The sequence below is a fragment of the Lithobates pipiens genome, unplaced genomic scaffold (genome assembly GCF_037356315.1).
Source record: "Lithobates pipiens isolate NorthernLeopardFrog02 unplaced genomic scaffold, aLitPip1_a1.2 Scaffold_1, whole genome shotgun sequence".
In the NCBI taxonomy this organism is placed as follows: Eukaryota; Metazoa; Chordata; class Amphibia; order Anura; family Ranidae; genus Lithobates; species Lithobates pipiens.
In genome coordinates, this window is record NW_027507685.1 from 164555874 (window position 1) to 164575961 (window position 20088).

The following is a 20088-nucleotide window of genomic DNA, read 5'->3' on the forward strand; positions in this document are numbered from 1 at the left end:
CCATTGAAGTCTATGGGACTCGAACGTTTGAAATGGAAAGTGCTAATTTTAACGGCTAATATGCAAGATACTGTCCTAAAAAGGGTTTGGGGACCTGACTCCTGCCTCAGGGGACATGGGTCAATGCAAAAAAAAGTTTTAAAAACGGCCGTTTTGGTGGGAGCACTGATTTTAATGACGATTAAAGTGGAAAAAAAAAGTGAAATATTCCTTTAAATATGGTGCCTGGGGGGTGTCTGTAGTATGCCTGTGAAGTGCCACGTGTTTCCCGTGTTTAGAACAGTCCCTGCACAAAATGACATTAAACGGAAATAACACCATTTAAAACTGCTTGCGGTTTTAATGTTATATCTGGTTCCTGCAATATGGTTGAAAATCATTGAGAAAAATGGCATGGGTAGCCCTCCCTGCGCATTACCAGCCTATTTGGGTCTTGTACGCATATTAAGGGGAACCCTGTACCCATATTAAAAAAAGGAAATGCGTGTGGCCCCCAGGCCCTATATACTCAGAACAGCAGTATACAGGCGGTGCAAACAAGACAGGGACTGTGTAGGTTTGTTGTGTTAAGTTGAATCTGTTTGTAATTTTCAACTGGTACATTTTTAAAGTGTAGCTCCAGTCAAAAAAACAATTTTTAAGCTTTTTGGAAAACATAGGGAAGGGTTATCACCCCTGTATAATTTGTTTTGTCGTCCATCTTTTTTCATCTCACTTGCTGCTGTCTGATGTTTGTAAGTTGGATGTTTGAAAGTAGGGGCCTGCCCTATATGCTCTGCAGAAATGGCGGAACAAGGTGTTGGTTTTGCCACAACATTGTAAGCCCTCAAAGTGACTCTTGGTGGGCGCTGGAGCACCCTGCTGTGAATGATTATATCAAGAATTGTAATTACATGCCATTGTTGAACAGTGGTAGAAAAATTGACCTTTGGTGGTTGTGGTGCTGGTGCCACAACACTATAAGTCCTCACCGTTACTCTGGGTGGGCACAGGAAGGGGCCCTCCTGTGAAATATTATATCAAGAATTGTAATTACATGTCCCTGTTAAACAGGGGCAGAAAAATTTGGCCTTAGGCACTGCTGCTGGTGCCACCACACTGCAACCTCTTCCATATACTCTAGTTTTTTTGCTGGAATTAGCCCTGCTGCAAAGCATTGCATCAAAAATTTTACTTAAACGCCCCTGTTAAACAGGGGCAGAAAAATTGAGCCTTAGGCTGAGGTGAATATCGCGGTGTATACTGCGGTCAGGGCACGCAGACAATAACCAGAAAACAGCAGAGATAAAGGGGTATATACAGATGTATACTGTGCTGTGCTGGAGGCACACACAACTTCCAATAACTCCTGCAGATGGCAATTGGGCTCAAATAGAGAACAGCTATGTAGGTGGATTATAGCGGTATGTACTGGGTACAGAGCACGCAAACAGCACGCACTATCTCCTAACACTACTGACTGCAAGCTCTATTATTAAAGATGGATCACTAGCTATATAGGTGAGGTGAATATAGTGGTGTATACTGCGGTCAGGGCACAGACAATAACCACTACACAAGAGCAAGATAGGAAATCAGCCAAAAACGATCGGTGTGTAACTGTGTTGAAGGTACACAGAACACCCACTGCTTCAGATGCCAACACACTACACGAGGCCGCCTCAAAGGCGGCCTTATATAGTGTGGGGCGTGCACTACACAGCCTGAGCTATGATTGGCCACAGGCATCCTGCCTGTGGCCAATCATGGCTCTCCTCGCTGCTGGCGCTGCGATTGGCCAAGCATGCGGGGTCACAGTGCATGCTTGGCCAATCATGAGCCAGCAATGCACTGCGCCATCGCAGTGCATTGTGGGCCATGCGCGCCACACGAATTTTGACGCGAACGGACCAAGAGTTCGGATTTCGCCGAACGGACGAACAGCCAATGTTCGAGTCGAACGTACGTTCGACTCGAACACGAAGCTCATCCCTAGTGGTGGCAATACACAGGTATCTAATTCCAGTTTAAAGGCAAGCACTAGTCCCCTTTGTAGCACTATTCCTAAAGCCACCTTTCCGATTGATGATTTTGTAGACAAAGTGACAGAGAACATAAGTCCCAATCTCATGAAAAAACAAACCATGATAAATCAACATTCAACCAAAATTGGGAATGGGAACAAGGCAAACTTGAAGTAATTAACCTATCTGGTATAGATCTGTCTGGAGATGAAATTGTAATCCTAAAATATGGTCTCAATTTTTGTCCTACACATGGTATTGACAAATTTGGAGTGATCAAGGATGTCCATTTATTTGCCCGCAAACTAAATTGGAGATCAGCCACTGAAGGCCCTAAGATTAAGAAAAAGAGGAGTGTGCATGTGTGGGGCTCTAAGGATGGCTGCTTAAACCGAAAGCTCCGCACCAGCTGTGTGCAGCGGCGCCCATATCCTCCGGCACGGTAAACTGATTTTATCCAAAATTGACAATCAGGTTCAGGAAGGGTTAGGGAACACCCCTATACAATTTATTTTCAGTTTCTTATCACTGGCATTTTGAGTTCATTTTCATGGACGAGAAATCCAAGATGGCCTCCACAGTGCAGCATATCTCGCCCAGTGCGCTTTGCCTCACAGAAAATAAGTATTTACCTCAAAGGCACAAAATTCTGCCTCAGAAACCCAGACATGTCCCTCACAAGTACTTTTCTCTTCACAATTATCTGCTGAACCACTTACAAATAAGTCTATTTCTGGCTCACCCATTCCTCCCATGGGAAATCTCTACAGCTTAAAACAGCCTTTTTCCTGTCAGATAATTACCTCAGAGACCAGACATCTCAAATGGAGAAATTATTCCAGAAATTCTCAGCACTTTTGGATAAAAGACTGGCCCACACAGTGGCAAAAATAACTGGAGATCTGAAAACTGATTTCCAAAACTTAGGAGTAGGGATGAGCCGAACACCCCCCGGTTCGGTTCGCACCAGAACTTTCGAATGGACCCCAAATTCGTACGAACTTTAGAACCCCATTGAAGTCTATGGGACTCGAACGTTCGAAATTAAAAGTGCTAATTTTAACGGCTAATATGCAAGATGCTGTCCTAAAAAGGGTTTGGGGACCTGGCTCCTGCCCCAGGGGACATGGGTCAGTGCCTAAAATGTTTTTTAAAAATGGCCGTTTTGGCGGGAGCACTGATTTTAATGACGATTAAAGTGAAAAAAAGTGAAATATTCCTTTAAATATCGTGCCTGGGGGGTGTCTGTAATATGCCTGTGAAGTGTCACGTGTTTCCCGTGTTTAGAACAGTCCCTGCACAAAATGACATTAAACGGAAATAACATCATTTAAAACTGCTTGCGGTTTTAATGTTATATCTGGTTCCTGCAATATGGTTGAAAATCATTGAGAAAAATGGCATGGGTAGCCCTCCCTGCCCATTACCAGCCCCTTTGGGTCTTGTACGCATATTAAGGGGAACCCCGTACCCATATTAAAAAAAGGAAATGCGTGTGGCCCCCAGGCCCTATATACTCAGAACAGCAGTATACAGGCGGTGCAAATAAGACAGGGACTGTAATTTTCAATTTTCAACTGGTACATTTTTAAAGTGTAGCTCCAGTCAAAAAAACGATTTTTAAGCTTTTTGGAAAACATAGGGAAGGGTTATCACCCCTGTATAATTTGTTTTGTCGTCCATGTTTTTTCATCTCACTTGCTGTTGTCTCCTTCCGTTTGCAAGTAGAAGATGTTTGTAAATTGGATGTTTGAAAGTAGGGGCCTGCCCTATATGCTCTTCAGAAATGGCGGAACAAGGTGTTGGTTTTGCCACAACATTGTAAGCCCTCAAAGTGACTCTTGGTGGGCACTGGAGCGCCCTGCTGTGAACGATTATATCAAGAATTGTAATTACATGCCATTGTTGAACAGTGGTAGAAAAATTGGGCCTTAGGCACTGGTGCTGGTGCTACGACACTGCAACCTCTCCCATATACTCTAGTTTTATTGCAGGAATTAGCCCTGCTGCAAAGCATTGCATCAAAAATTGGAATTAAATGCCCCTGTTAAACAGGGGCAGAAAAATTGGGCTGATGGCACTGGTGCTGGTGACACCACACTTCAACCTCTCCCATATACTCTAGTTTTATTGCAGGAATTAGCCCTGCTGCAAAGCATTGCATCAAAAATTGTAATTAAACGCCCCTGTTAAACAGGGGCAGAAAATTGGGCTGATGGCACTGGTGCTGGTGCCACCACACTGCAACCTCTCCCATATACTCTAGTTTTATTGCAGGAATTAGCCCTGCTGCAAAGCATTGCATCAAAAATTGTAATTAAATGCCCCTGTTAAACAGGGGCAGAAAAATTGGGCCTTAGGCACTGGTGCTGGTGCCACGACACTGCAACCTCTCCCATATACTCTAGTTTTATTGCAGGAATTAGCCCTGCTGCAAAGCATTGCATCAAAAATTGTAATTAAACGCCCCTGTTAAACAGGGGCAGAAAAATTGGGCTGATGGCACTGGTGCTGGTGCCACCACACTGCAACCTCTCCCATATACTCTAGTTTTATTGCAGGAATTAGCCCTGTTGCAAAGCATTGCATCAAAAATTGTAATTAAACGCCCCTGTTAAACAGGGGCAGAAAAATTGGGCTGATGGCATCACCCAGAACCAGAAATGTTCTTCCAACGTATCAGCGGAGGAGGAAGAGGATAGACAATCAACATAACAGGACAGTCACTCAGCATCAGCATAGGCAATCTTGAAGGGATGTGATATTTAAAAAAAAAATTATTCGGTTACATCAGCTTCAGGTGCTTGGTAGCTGTGGGTTATCCAAGACTGATTCATCTTGATGAAGGTCAGTCGATCAACTGATTCGGTGGACAGACGCACCCTGTGATCGGTAACAAAGCCACCAGCAGCACTGAAGGTGCGTTCCGAAAGAACGCTGGATGCAGGACAAGCCAGTAGCTCAATTGCATACTGTGAAAGCTCTGGCCAGTGATCCATCCTCAAGACCCAGTAAGCCAGAGGATTTTCGGTGGGAAAAGTGTCCAAGTCTGACCTTGCCCCTAGGTATTCCTGCACCATGTAAATCAGACGCTGGCGAAGGTTGTTGGAACCGATCATACCTTGGGGTTGCGGACTAAAAAACTGTCTTAAAGCATCAGTCAGGCGGCCACCTTCTCCACCACTCCTTCTGACCGATGCCTCAGCAACACGTTGTCCAGGACCAGGAGTTTGTAACCTCCCAGTCTCTGGGAACGCGTTGCACAGACCTTTCTGCAAGGCCTCCCGGAGATGTCTCATCCTCTGCTCCCTCTGCGATGGCAAGATAAGGTCAGCAACCTTACCCTTGTACTGTGGATCAAGGAGAGTGGCCAGCCAGTAATGGTCCCTCTCCTTGATCCGAAGAATACGAGGATCCTTCCGCAGGCTTTTCAGGATCAGGGAGGCCATGCAGCGTAGGTTAGCTGAGGCATTCGGTCCAGAGTCCTCTGGGTCACTAAGGACAACATGATCCGCAGCTACCTCCTCCCAGCCACGTACAAGTCCACGGGTTTCTTGGGACTGTAAATCATCTCTACAAGACTGCTGCTGCTGCTGATGCTGAGTGCCAGCCTCCACCTCCATGCTGACACAATCATCCTCCTCCTCCTCTTCCTCCTCCTCATCCTCTTCCTGTGTGGTGGGTGGCACAGCAGGAACACTGTCTGGATAAAGGGGGCCTTGAGAGGCAATGAAGTCCTTCTCTTCCTGCCTCTGTTCTGCCTCAAGTGCCCTGTCCATTATTCCACACAGCGTATGCTCCAAGAGGTGGACAAGAGGTACAGTGTCACTGATGCATGCACTGTCACTGATCATCATCCTTGTGGCCTCCTCAAATGGTGACAGGACAGTGCATGCATCCCTGATCATGCCCCACTGGCGTGGTGAGAAAAAACCGAGCTCCCCTGACCCTGTCCTGGTGCCGTAGTCGCACAGGTACTCATTGATGGCCCTCTTCTGCATGTGCAGCCGCTGCAGCATGGCCAACGTTGAGTTACACCTGGTGGGCATGTCACATTTAAGGCGGTTCTTGGGCAGGTTCAACTCCTTTTGGAGCTCAGAGAGCCGAGCACAGGCATTAAATGATCGGCGGAAATGCACCCAGACTTTCCTGGCCTGCTTCAGGACATTCTGTAAGCCGGGGTACCTGCCCAAGAACCGCTGCACCCCCAGGTTAAGGACGTGAGCTACACAGGGCACATGGGTCAGTTGTCCCTGTCGGAGGGCAGAGAGGAGGTTGGTGCCATTGTCGCAAACCACCACCTCTCGGCCTGCCCCTGCAGAGCTGACAAAACATCCGCCCCAGTGTGGCTCCGCTCTCTCCCAAACAAACCAGCACAAGCACGGCATGGCATCGTTTTGCCTGCGTACTTGCGTAGCCCCTGGAATGCCTACGGAGCACCGCTGGTTCTGAGGACAGAGCACTGGAAGAGGCCATGGAGGAAGAAGAAGAGGAGGGGGTGGAGGAGAGAGGTGTGTCACAACCAATAGTAGCATTTTGGAGGCATGGTGGCGGAACAACCTCCAACACTACTGCACCTTGTCCTGCATCCTTCCCAGCTGCCAGAAGAGTGACCCAATGGGCCGTGAAAGACAGGTAACGTCCCTGTCCATGCCTGCTGGACCATGAGTCAGCGGTAATATGCACCTTACCGCTGACTGCCCTGTCCAGCGAGGCAAGGACATTGCCTTCCACATGCCGGTAGAGAGCCGAAATCGCCTTCCATGAGAAAAAGTGGCGTTTGGGGACCTGCCACTGAGGAACTGCACATTGTACAAACTCAGGGAAGGGGGCCGAGTCTACCAACTGAAAAGGCAGCAGTTGAAGTGCTAGCAATTTAGCCAAGCTAGCATTCAACCGCTGGGCATGTGGATGGCTGGGAGTGAACTTCTTTTGCTGGTCCAGCAGCTGGGGCAGGGACATTTGCCTGCTATAATCGGATGTGGGTGTACTGCTAGCAGAGTGCCCGGAAGCACTTGGCTGTGACACACCTAATTCTACACCTTCATTCCTCTCAGAGCAGGTTTCAGAGAGGACTGAAGGTCTAGTGGGGTTGGAGATGCCAGCTGATGAGGAGCAAGGAGAGGTCCGCTTTGTTCTTTGGTGTGGGTCTTTGAGGTACGCTTGCCAACGAGCTGCATGGCAGGTCAACATATGTCTGGTCAAGCATGTGGTGCCCAAGCGGCTGATGTTTTGGCCACGCAAGATACGCTTGAGACATATGTTGCAAATAGCAGCTGTGCGATCTGATGCACTCGTCTCAAAAAAGGCCCACACCAAAGAACTTTTAGAATAACGCGCAGAGGCAGCGCCCTGCACAGGCGGAGCTCTGCGGTGTGATTCAGTCAGTGTGCTGCCCCTAAGCTGGCCCCCGGAGGGCATCCTGCCACATTGGACATGTGCCTCCTCCTCCTCTCTCCTACCAGGCACCCACGTGGAGTCAGTGCCCTCATCATCCCCTCCCTCTTCATCGCTGTAGCAAACCTGGCAGTATGCTGCAGCTTGTGGAACATGACTGCCAGATTGCTGTCCTTCTTGAGCATCCCCTCTCTCTGCATTCACGCTACTGCCTTCCTCTAGCTGAGTATCATCATCAGAGCCTACAAAACACTGGGCATCCTCCTGGAGCATGTACTCAACACTGTGCTCAAAGAGTTCAGGAGACTCCTCAGGAGGACGTGGTGGGTCTAGGGAAGGAGTCACTGATGATGACATTGAAGACGATGCGTTGGCAGCTGCTTTGCTAGTACCCTGAGACTGGGTGAGAGAGGATGAGGAGGATGAATAGGGCTTGGTCATCCACTCTACCAAGTCGTTGGCATGTTTGCGGCTCAACATGTCCAGCTGTCGAAAAGAAGGACAAGCGTGTCCCATGGCCATGTGCTGATGATGACGATGCACCGTGTCCACGACCAGCACTGTTGTCTCTAGACTCAGAGCCTGCTTGCCCTCTTTTATCGGCTCGCGCCTGTCTGCCTCTCCTTGCTGGCCTTCCAGACATGGTAATGGCCTGAAGGGAGTTGGGTAAAACAGCAATTGGGTAGTGTATATTGTGCTGGAGGCACACAACACCCACTAACTCCTGCAGATGCCTTTATTATAGAACACCAGCAATAAAGGGTAGATAAAGGAGTATACTGTACTGGAGGCACACAACACCCACTAAGCCCTGCAGATAGCTCTATTAGAGAACAGCAATAAAGGGTAGATACAGGTGTATATTGTGCTGGAGGCACACAACACCCACTAACTCCTGCAGATGCCTTTATTATAGAACACCAGCATTAAAGGGTAAATACAGATGTATACTGTGCTGTGCTGGAGGCACACACAACTTCCAATAACTCCTGCAGATGGCAGATGGCTCAAATAGAGAAGAGCTATGTAGGTGGATATAGCGGTGTGTACTGGGTACAGAGCATGCAGACAGCACGCACAAGCTCCTAACACTGACTGCAAGCTCTATTATAAAAGATAGATATATCGCTAGCTATATAGGTGAGGTGAAAATATCGGTGTATACTGCGGTCAGGGCACGCAGACAACAACCACTACAGAAGAGCAAGATCGAAAAATCGGCCGATAACGATCGGTGTATACTGTGACAGTACACAGAACACCCACTAACTGCTTCAGACGCCAACACACTACACAAGGCCGCCGCTCTGTAATGGGGGGTAGTATTGAGTCAGTAAGGAGACAACTTATATGTGTGGTGGTGGCAAGAGCACATTCACACTTTTAAAAGTTCATTTGTTTGGAATCCAGTCATCCACTGTAAACTCATCACTGGTGGTCTGTCAACTATATGGACACTACTCATTATTATTATTAATTTCATTTTAAATCATATATGGACACTATATAATATTATTATTAATTAATGTATTCACATTCATTTGTTTATTTATTTATTTATCTATTATACAATTACTATTTATGTTTACATTGTTTTGCACCTTGCTTGAGTTTCAGTTTATCACTCATGCTTTTTATCTTTTCATTTTTATTAATTTAGCACACAGTGTGTTTTTTTCTTTGATGTGATCACTGGAGATATACAGTTGCATCCTATATTTGTTGGCTAGTGTTGCACATATATAGGCATATACATTTTTTTAGGTGATTTGTTTTTCAGGTGCAGCAACTGGAGATTTCCAGCTGTTTTTCACTTTTTGATTGGTACATATATTTCTTTGGGTTCACACCAATTTTAGTCTATATACAGTGGTGTGAAAAAGTGTTTGCCCCCTTCCTCATTTCCTGTTCCTTTGCATGTTTGTCACACTTAAGTGTTTCGGAACATCAAACCAATTTAAACAATAGTCAAGGACAACACAAGTAAACACAAAATGCAATTTGTAAATGAAGGTGTTTATTATTAAAGGTGAAAAAAAATCCAAACCATCATGGCCCTGTGTGAAAAAGTGATTGCCCCCCTTGTTAAAACATACTATAACTGTGGTTGTCCACACCTGAGTTCAATTTCTCTAGCCACACCCAGGCCTGATTATTGCCACACCTGTTCACAATCAAGGCATCACTTAAATAGGAGCTGCTTGACACAGTAAGGTCCACCAGAAGATCCTTAAAAGCTACACATCATGCCGAGACCCAAAGAAATTCAAGAACAATTGAGAAAGAAAGTAATTGAGATCTATCAGTCTGGAAAGGGTTATAAAGCCATTTCCAAAGCTTTGGGAATCCAGCGAACCACAGTGAGAGCCATTATCCACAAATGGAACAGTGGTGAACCTTCCCAGGAGTGGCCGGCCGCCCAAAATTACCCCAAGAGCGCAGCGACGACTCATCCAAGAGGTCACAAAAGACCCCACAACAACGTCCAAGGAACTGCAGGCCTCACTTGCCTCAGTTAAGGTCAGCGTTCATGCCTCCACCATCAGGAAAAGACTGGGCAAAAATGGCCTGCATGGCAGAGTTCCAAGGAGAAAACCACTGCTGAGCAAAAAGAACATCAAAGCTCGTCTCAATTTCTCCACAACACATCTTGATGATCCCCAAGACTTTTGGGACAACATTCTGTGGACCGATGAGACAAAAGTGGAACTCTTTGGAAGGTGTGTGTCCAAGTATATCTGGCGTAGAAGGAACACTGCATTTCATAAAAAGAACATTATACCAACAGTAAAATATGGTGGTGGTAGTGTGATGGTCTGGGGCTGTTTTGCTGCTTCAGGACCTGGAAGACTTGCCGTGATAAAAGGAACTATGAATTCTGCTGTCTACCAAGAGATCCTGAAGGAGAATGTCCGACCATCTGTTCGTGTACTCAAGCTGAAACGAACTTGGGTTCTGCAGCAGGACAATGATCCTAAACACACCAGCAAGTCCACCACCGAATGGCTGAAGAAAAACAAAATGAAGACTTTGGAGTGGCCTAGCCAAAGTCCTGACCTGAATCCTATTGAGATGTTGTGGTATGACCTTAAAAAGGCCGTTCATGCTCGAAAACCCTCTAATGTAACTGAATTAGGACAATTCTGCAAAGATGAGTGGGCCAAAATTCCTCCAGGACGCTGTAAAAGCCTCATTGCACGTTTTCGCAAACGATTGGTTGCAGTTGTTGCTGCTAAGGGTGGCCCAACCAGTTATTAGGTTTAGGGGGCAATCACTTTTTCACACAGGGCCATGATGGTTTGGATTTTTTTTCACCTTTAATAATAAACACCTTCATTTACAAATTGCATTTTGTGTTTACTTGTGTTGTCCTTGACTATTGTTTAAATTGGTTTGATGTTCCGAAACACTTAAGTGTGACAAACATGCAAAGGAACAGGAAATGTTTTTCACACCACTGTAGGTTAGCGCAATTCCTTTTTTTCTTACCTTGAATTAGAGAGATGGGAGAGATATATGTTAGAGTCAGACGCAGGTCCAGAATTGTGTATATGTATATATATATATATATATATATATATATATATATATATATATATTTATATAAATATACTCTAAATTTGAGGATTAAAACAATAGCCCTCAATAACCAAGAGCATAATAGACTTATAAATTATGAACCCCAGGTAGTTGGAACTGAGACGGTGTGCCCCCAACAATGATGGGGTGAGTGGGTAGAGGCAGACAAATGCAGGACAAATGCAGGACCTGGATCCAAATGGACCCCAAAGGTGGTAAAACAGGTATTATCGGACAAATGCCCACAAACCTAATAGGAACAAATATAACAAAATTAGTTCACACAAAATATAAATAGAATAAAATTTAATGAAATAACAGTGTAAAAATAGATAGGAAGGAGTTATGGCAAGTTATACTCACTATGGTCATAATGCCCCATAGTAACAGAAAAATTGCATATCAATGGATTAGACAATCCTTCTCAAGGGTCATAATATTTAAACACAGTAGACCAAATACCTAGCAAGAGAAGGAAAAGAGGAAGAAAACTCCCATTATATACTAAATCAAATATCACCAAACATAAAAGGAGAGAGGAACACACAGAGGAAGAAAAACCTAACCACACAATTAACTATGTAGGGCCAGCCTCTGATTCCAAGAGCATCACACAAAAGGGCAGGAAAAAAATATAACAATCTCCCACAGATGGTAGTAGAGGGGCTATCAGGAAGAATTCCTGTCCTTTAAAGCGGTAGTAAACCCGCAATGTTTTTTTTTTTTTTTTAAACCTGCAAAGCAAAAGGCATAATGAGCTAGTATGCACCGCATACTAGCTCATTATGAAATACTTACCTTAGAACGAGGCCCCGACATCTGGCCCGATCCACGCCGAGGGAGCCGACATGCTCCCTCGGCGTCTCTTCCGGGTATCGCGGCTCCGGCGCTGTGAGTGGCCGGAGCCGCGATATCGTCACTCCCGCGCATGCGCGCGGGAGATTTCAGTCCGGCCGCACGAGCGCTGCCGGATTTTCACGGAGAGAACCCCCTTGTGCGCATGCGCCGTTGCAGTCAGCGGTGCATACCGAGGGGAATATCTCCTAAACCGTACAGGTTTAGGAGATATTTTTTTTACCTACAGGTAAGCCTTATTATAGGCTTTCCTGTAGGTAAAAGTTAAAAAAATGACCATACTACCACTTTAAGAAACGCCACTATAAAGGAAAACCATATGATAAACAGTAATAATAGTAGGCATACAAAGTACCAAGTAACCTGTCAGTAATAGCAAATAAACTGCTTCAAGACAAATCTAACAAACAGTACCAGAGAAGCAGCTACCATTAAACTATCTACACTCCAGATATAGACTCCACCCACTAGACGTGCACACTGAAATATTTTTCTTCGGAATTTTGTTTTCATCCAAAAAATTAATTTATTTAGATACTCCCGAAATTCGTTTTTATTTATTTTGTTTCATTAAAAAATGCATTCATCCAAAAATCCAAAATAATTAAGTTTGAATCTGTCATTGAAGGCTTATGGTGTCTGCCGAATGTTCTAGAAGATTCGACGGAGCAGCTAAACTGTACGACGCCGCAATCGTACATTTCCGGTCGAATGTTCCACCTACATGCTATAGTAGAATTCTTATGTTGTATGACACTAGTAATAATTATATTTATTAATTATTACTAGTCAACCAACATTAGAATTGTTCTATAGCCTATGGGTGGAGCATTTGACCATAAATGTCTGCTCATGGCGACTGCTTCGTTGAATCTTCATGTTGAAACTTTTCTCTCTATGTCGAATAATCTTGGACTAAGAGTTAGGTTAGGCACATTCAACCTTTTTTGCTATTATCTCTATAATGTCAAATCTTTTCTCTCTAGGTAGAATACGCTTGGACTAACAGAGCTCAGGTTAGGCACATTCGACCACAGGTTCGATGGACACAGATCGCTATTGTCAGCGTTATGTTAAATCTCCTATCTATATCTAACTGTTGTTGCAACGAAAACAAAAATAAAGCATTTGTTTATGTCTGATCTTTCGGTTTTAGGCCTCTTTCACACGGGGCGGATCAGTAATGATCCGCCCCGTGAAGATCCGCTCGCTCAGCGGGGATCGCTCCGTTGTCCCTGCTGAGCTGGCTGCGGACAGGGCGGTCTCCGCACACTGTGCAGGGACCGCCCTGTCAGCTCTCCGCTCTCCTCTATGGGGATCGGACAAGCACGGACCGTGTGTCCGTGTTCGTCCAATCCGCTCTGCAGACGGATAGAAAAATAGGATTTTCCTCCGTCTGCAGAATCGGACTGTTGTGGAGGCGGAGGAAATCGGGTGTCTGCGGATGCTCATCCGCAGACACCCGCTATCCCATAGGGATGAATGGATGTCCGTATTTCATCCGCAAACGGATGGATGAAATACGGACATACCATCAGCATGTGTGAAAGGGGCCTTAAGATTCTGCACGTTAGTTATCGTTTGTTAAAACGAAAATACCCAAAATTTGGACGAAAATGCATTCGGATGAAAACTAAAGCACATGTCTAGTACACCCAATGGCACTGACTATATAGTCAGTTTGATGCCAGAAATCAGCATACAATGCTATCACCTTAATCTGGGTCAGCTGTTGCAGCTTGTGGGGGAGAATAGCGGAGGCCGAGATGAACCCGTGTCGGCAAAGATGACATCACGGCACAAGCGCCGATCTCCTAGCAACAACAAAAGAAAAGAAAATGAAACTGTGTGCATGTGCAGATGAGACGAAAGGTCCCGCACACTGCGAGCCGCCACCCGGGGGGCCTGAATTACAATGGCATAGTACCAATAGTAAACAAACAATGTCGGTGTACATTAAGACCAAATAGGACCCAAATAGAACCAGCACATGATACAAGAATAGAAAAGGGAAATCCCCCCGAACACCACCACTTTCATATGCACTGACATATGCAAAACCATAGCAGTACATATCCTATCCTAATCACATCCGCTAAATCCAACAAAATTGGGGGAACATATGGGAGAAAAAGGAAGGGGATTCTCCCAGAGTGCCACCACCTTCAACTCCACCACCATGGTCAGATTAGTGGGGTATACAATTAACCACCACTAGTCCCCAGATGAAACTAGCCCCCAGATGAACCCCGCCTTCTGTCCTCCCAGTATAGCCCCAGGTTCTGCATGTCCACAGAAACAACCCTGGGGAGAGAATATCAAATAATTAAATATCAATCACATCCATAATAATGGACCAAACTAGAGCAGCATATGTCTTAAATAAATATCCCACATCTTCCATACAATTTAAAACATTATTTACAAGTATACACAAATCTGATTCGTTATTGTTTAACTCAAGGGCAACATAAAATGGGGGGGGGGGGGGGGGGAGAAGTTGTAAGGGAGAGACAGATCATAAAGCAAATAACAAATAAGTTCTCATAAAGATTGAATGTCCTTATTTGAATCAGAGAAATGGCCTATAACTTAGAGAATCATTAAGAAAGGGTGCTCAGGTGGAATTCAGCTTGAAAATCCATTTAGCCTCACACTGAAGTAACTTTTGGCCAATGTTACAACCCTGTGGGTCCTCCCTCACCCTTTCTAGGGCCGTGAAGAACACCATAGATGTATAATTTTTATGCTTAAGTGCAACATGTCTGCCTATGGGTGTGTACAGTAGCTTTTTCCTAATATAGTATATGTGGTCGTATACTTGTCTCCAGAAATTCCTGAAGGTTTTCCCAATGTAGAATGAACCACATTTACAGAAGGCAATATAAACAACCCCCTTATTCTGGCAGTCAACATGAACTTTCATGTTGTATGTCTCTCCATTGGGTAAAAGATATGACGAGGCCTCCAGCATCCAATTACAATAGTCACATTTGTTGCATTTAAACATACCCAGACTTTTGTCCATAATAATAATCTCCGAAATCCTGAAAGTAATCAATGCAATTTTTAGCATTGATCACTGTATTAATGCCATTGGTCCCAAAAATGTGTCATAATTGTCCGATGTGTCTGCCATAATGGTCGCAGTCATGATAAAAAAAAAAAAAAACGCTGATCGCCGCCATTAATAGTAAGAAAAAATTATCAATAAAAAATACCATAAAACTATCCCCTATTTTGTAGAAGCTATAACTTTTGCGCAAACCAATCAATAAACTTTTTTCTAATGCCCACCTAACCTCCTGCCCCCGGGACCCTGTTCCTTCTCAAATACTATGGTCACTATCTGACTCAATCCTACACTCCTTAACTCATATCTTCAACCTCCCACTCTCTACTGGCATCTTCCCCAACCCTCTAAAACATGCACTAGTCACTCCCATACCAAAAAAGGCCTCAGACCACACCAATCTTAACAACTTAAGACCCATCCCTTTACTCCCTTTTGCCTCCAAACTCCTTGAACATTTAGTCTACAACCGACTGAGCAACCACCTCATTGAAAATAACCTTCTCGATCCTCTTCAGTCTGGATTTCGCCCACAGCACTCCACAGAAACTGCCCTCCTAAAACTCACTAACGACTTACTAACAGCCAAAACCAACGGTCATTATTCCATTCTCTTACTCTTGGGCCTTTCTGCTGCCTTTAATACAGTTGACCACCCCCTCCTCAAAAAAAACTCAATTTGCTTGGTCTCCATGGCTGCACTCTCCGTTGGTTTGAATCTTACCTATCTCATCGCACCTTCAGTGTCACTTACAACTCCACTTCCTCAACTCCAACTCCCCTTTCCGTTGGGGTCCCCCAAGGTTCTGTCCTTGGACCTCTACTATTCTCGATCTACACGTCCTCCCTGGGTCAGCTGATAGCCTCCCATGGCTTTTGCTACCATTTATATGCCGATGACACCGAAATCTATCTTTCTGCCCCTCAGCTCACCCCATCAATCTCCTCACGCATCACTGATCTACTAACAGACATATCAGCCTGGATGTCACACCACTTCCTCAAACTTAATCTATCTAAAACCGAGCTCTTAATATTTCCTACCCCACATGCCCCTTCACCTGACTTCTCTGTCAAGATCAATTGCATATCTATCAGTCCGTCCCCACATGCCAGGGTGCTAGGGGTAACCTTAGACTCCGAACTGTCCTTTCAGGCCCACATACAAGCCCTGTCCAAATCATGCCGCCTTAGCCACCGTAACATTTCCAGAATACGCCCCTTTTTAACTAATGACACCACCAAGCTTTTAATTAATTCTCTGGTAATCTCTCCCCTCGACTACTGCAACTCCCTCCTCGTTGGATTACCTTTACATAGACTATCCCCCCTTCAGTCCATAATGAATGCCGCTGCCAGACTCATCAACCTTACCAGCCATTCAGTGTCCTCTACCCCTCTCTGCCAATCCCTGCACTGGCTTCCACTCGCCCAACTAATAAAATTCTAAGTACTAACAATAATTTACAAAGCCATCCATAACTCTGCCCCTAGTTACAGCACTAACCTTGTTCCAAAATACCAACCAAGCCGCTCTCTTTGGTCATCCCAAGACCTCCTGCTCTCTAGCTCCCTTGGCACCTCCTCCCATGCTCGCCTCCAGGATTTCTCCCGAGCTTCTCCCATTCTTTGGAACTCCCTACCCCAATCTGTCCGACTGTCCCCTAATCTATCCATCTTTAGACAATCCCTGAAAACCCTTCTCTTCAAAGAAGCCTATCCTGCTTCTAACTAACACTGTTTTACTTCCTCCATCAGCTCATCCCCCCACAGCTATTACCTTTTGTATCAATTGCCTCTTCCTTTTTAGATTGTAAGCTCTAACGAGCAGGGCCCTCTGATTCCTCTTGTACCAAATTGTAATGTAACTGTAATGTCTGCCCTTATGTTGTAAAGCGCTGAGCAAACTGTTGGCGCTATATAAAACCTGTATAATAATAATAAACGCTTTTTGCGATTTTTTTTACCAAAAATATTGTAGAAGAATACGTATCTGCCTAAACCGAGGAAAAAAATGTTTTTAAAATATTTTTGGGGGATATTTATTATAGCAAGAAGTAATAAAATAATGCATTTTTTTCAAAATTCGCTATTTCTCAGTTTATAGCGCAAAAAATAAAAACAGGGGTGGAGCCGGCGTGCGAGGAGTATGGCTGCGTGAAAACCCAGCTCCTTGCCACATGGACCATCCAGCAGCCTACACAGCGACACAGGGCATCAACGGACGGCGGGATTCATAGCTTAACCACCCGTATATCAGCCAAGAATGTCGGGGAGGAGGAGGGCAGGTAAGATGACCGACTTCTATCCCCACTCGGTCGCTTGCATAGCCAAGTTAGCATGCGGGGCTCTCCCAGCACACAGGCAGACAGTGCAGCAGAGGAATGGGACACATACACAGGAGTAAGCTCAAACCGCTGCACACTGCATCCCAATCCTCCTCCAGCACAAACAACCCGGTTAAAACCAAACCTAAGCTGACACAGGACGCTATAGAGAATGGCAATTGGGAACCAGGCACAGCTTTAGACGATACCTTCGAGTTTCAGGACGCCATAGCTGCATTCCCAACAAACAATCAGCCTGTCATGGACTCCACTCTAAAGGACATGCTGGTGTCACTCAGGAGTGTTATCCACACAGACATGTTGCTACTAATGAATCAATGTAATACACAGGTAAATGAGGTCAGTGAGAGAGTTACACATATTGAGAGAAAAATGGGGGAATTTACAGACACCTTCAATAGCATGGTTGACGCACATAATGACCATGACAATGACATAACATGGCTTAAAGCAAATGTCACAGTCCTAGAGGACCGTTCCAGAAGGAACAACATCAAGATAAGAGGAATCCCAGAAACGGTCAAACCCCATGATTTGATGACTTATTTCTCTAACATCCTGAAAGAAACCCTGCCTCACCTACCCCTGGAGGAGCTGGTCATAGACCGTATACATAAGCTCCCAAAGCCGCAACACATACCGGCTAAACTTCCTAGAGACACCATAGCTAGGATCCACTATTATGGGGCTAAGGAAAAGCTGATGTATGCTGCAAGGCATGCGGATCAACTTCCGGACTGCATGCAAGGTCTGACTTTTTTCGCTGACCTCTCTGCCCATAATATGCAGAGAAGACGGAACCTAATGACAATAACGAAAACCCTTCGAAACCACAACATACCTTACCGATGGAACCATCCCGCCACCTTAGTGATCACTAAAGGGGACCAAGACTTCTGCATAAACACTCTAGAGGAGGGCATATGTTTATTGGGAAAATTTAAAATTATCATACAAGACTCTGAACCCAGGAACCAGCAAAGATCTCCCGCTTCTTCAAACACAGGATGACAAGCTGATTGCATACAATATGCCCAATCATTATGACTCGGTTATAAAGCTCTGGATGTTACGCCCAGCATCCACGTGATTTAATACCCCCCAAATTCAGCTGTTTATTACATGTTCAGATTCCGAAGGAATCGCAAAGTTCTTTTTATAGGATAGAAGCGCACTGAAATAGTGCTTCACTCACGTTACTCTGTGACTGTAAGTCTATACTTTGTTAAATTTTGTTCTCTCCTTAGTACCACTACAGCTCGAATACTTGTCTGCAATAAGCTTCGAAACCTACTCCCGAGCAACAGTATCCCGGACTTCCTCACTTCAGGACTTGGAACTTTCAGGACACCAACAACCACCCTCATCACCCACAAGGCTTCGTAAGGGTAAGCCAAACACATTTGTTCAGGGGGCTTAACCCATCCATACCCATAAACAAAGGGAGCATAGGACTTCACACAATGTCTTTTAAGATCTCATCTCTGAATGTCAATGGCCTAACAAAAGAGGCATATGATGTGGAAAGAAGCCCATTCCCAGAAATGCGATGTCCTCTTCTTACAGGAGACCCACTTTAAGGAAGGCAACCACCCTAACTTAACCCACAGGCAATTCCCCAACATTTTTCTTTCTAAAGCACCAACTAAAAAAAAGGGGAGTAGCCATTCTGGTTAAACATACGGTCTCATTTAGGCACATAGCGCATCACTGTGATAGTGCTGGAAGATATATCATTTTAATATGTGAGATCAATAATGTAGTATACACTGTGGTTAATACCTACGCACCTAATACTAGACAAGTGCGTTTTTTAAACAAACTGTGGAAAAAAGTGCAGAAATTGAAAACGGGACACTTGATTCTGTGTGGCGATCTGAACGCAGTTTTGGACCTTCAAATGGACATCTCAAGTACTACGACCAGAGCGTCATATAGGCCAACTGTATCACACAATGCACAAACAACCGGTCTATATGATGTGTGGAGATGTCATCACTCCACGGAAAAAGACTTCTCATATTTTTCCCAAGTGCATCTATCATATTCAAGGATAGGCATGTTCTTAGTGGACAAATCCTTGTTACAACGAATATCTAAGTCACAAATCAGATGTATAGCATGGTCGGACCATGCTCCTGTATCTATTACTGTGGGAGACCAGACATGTTCTCCTCGTGCAAACAGGTGGAAAAATGAACCACAGTTATTCAACGACCCAGCAATAGTAAAGGACATCACCAATTCATTGAAAGAGTTTTTTGAAAAAAAAAATGATATCACAGAGGTTAACCCATTCATATTGTGGAATGCCCATAAGGCATTTATTAGAGGCCCTTTAATTAAGAAAAGTGCAGGGTTGAGGAGCTCGAGGAGGCAGCGCATGGACACTATCCTAAAAGAGATAGCGGACCAAGAAAGCCAAAACAAACAAACAATCGCCCACAGTAGTAATAAGCAACAAATTAGCAGAGGCACGAAACGAGCTACGTGCTTTGCTACTAGCCCAACACTTGCGCAACATCCATAAGCTTATGGCAAATTTTTACACCCATGGTAATAAGGCAGGGAAACTACTAGCTAACCAAATTAAAGACAGAACACTTAAACAAAGACTTCCACACTTACTCCACCCAGAAACAGGAATTAACTCACTAATCCTAAAGAGATAGCTGATGCGTTCAGTCTATACTATAGTAGCCTCTATAACCTACAAGCAGACCAAACAACTCCCCAACCAACACCTGAGTTGATAGAGGAGTTCCTTCACAAGCTTAAACTTCCTACATTACAACAGGCAGACTTAGACATGTTGAATGCCCCATTTTCCATT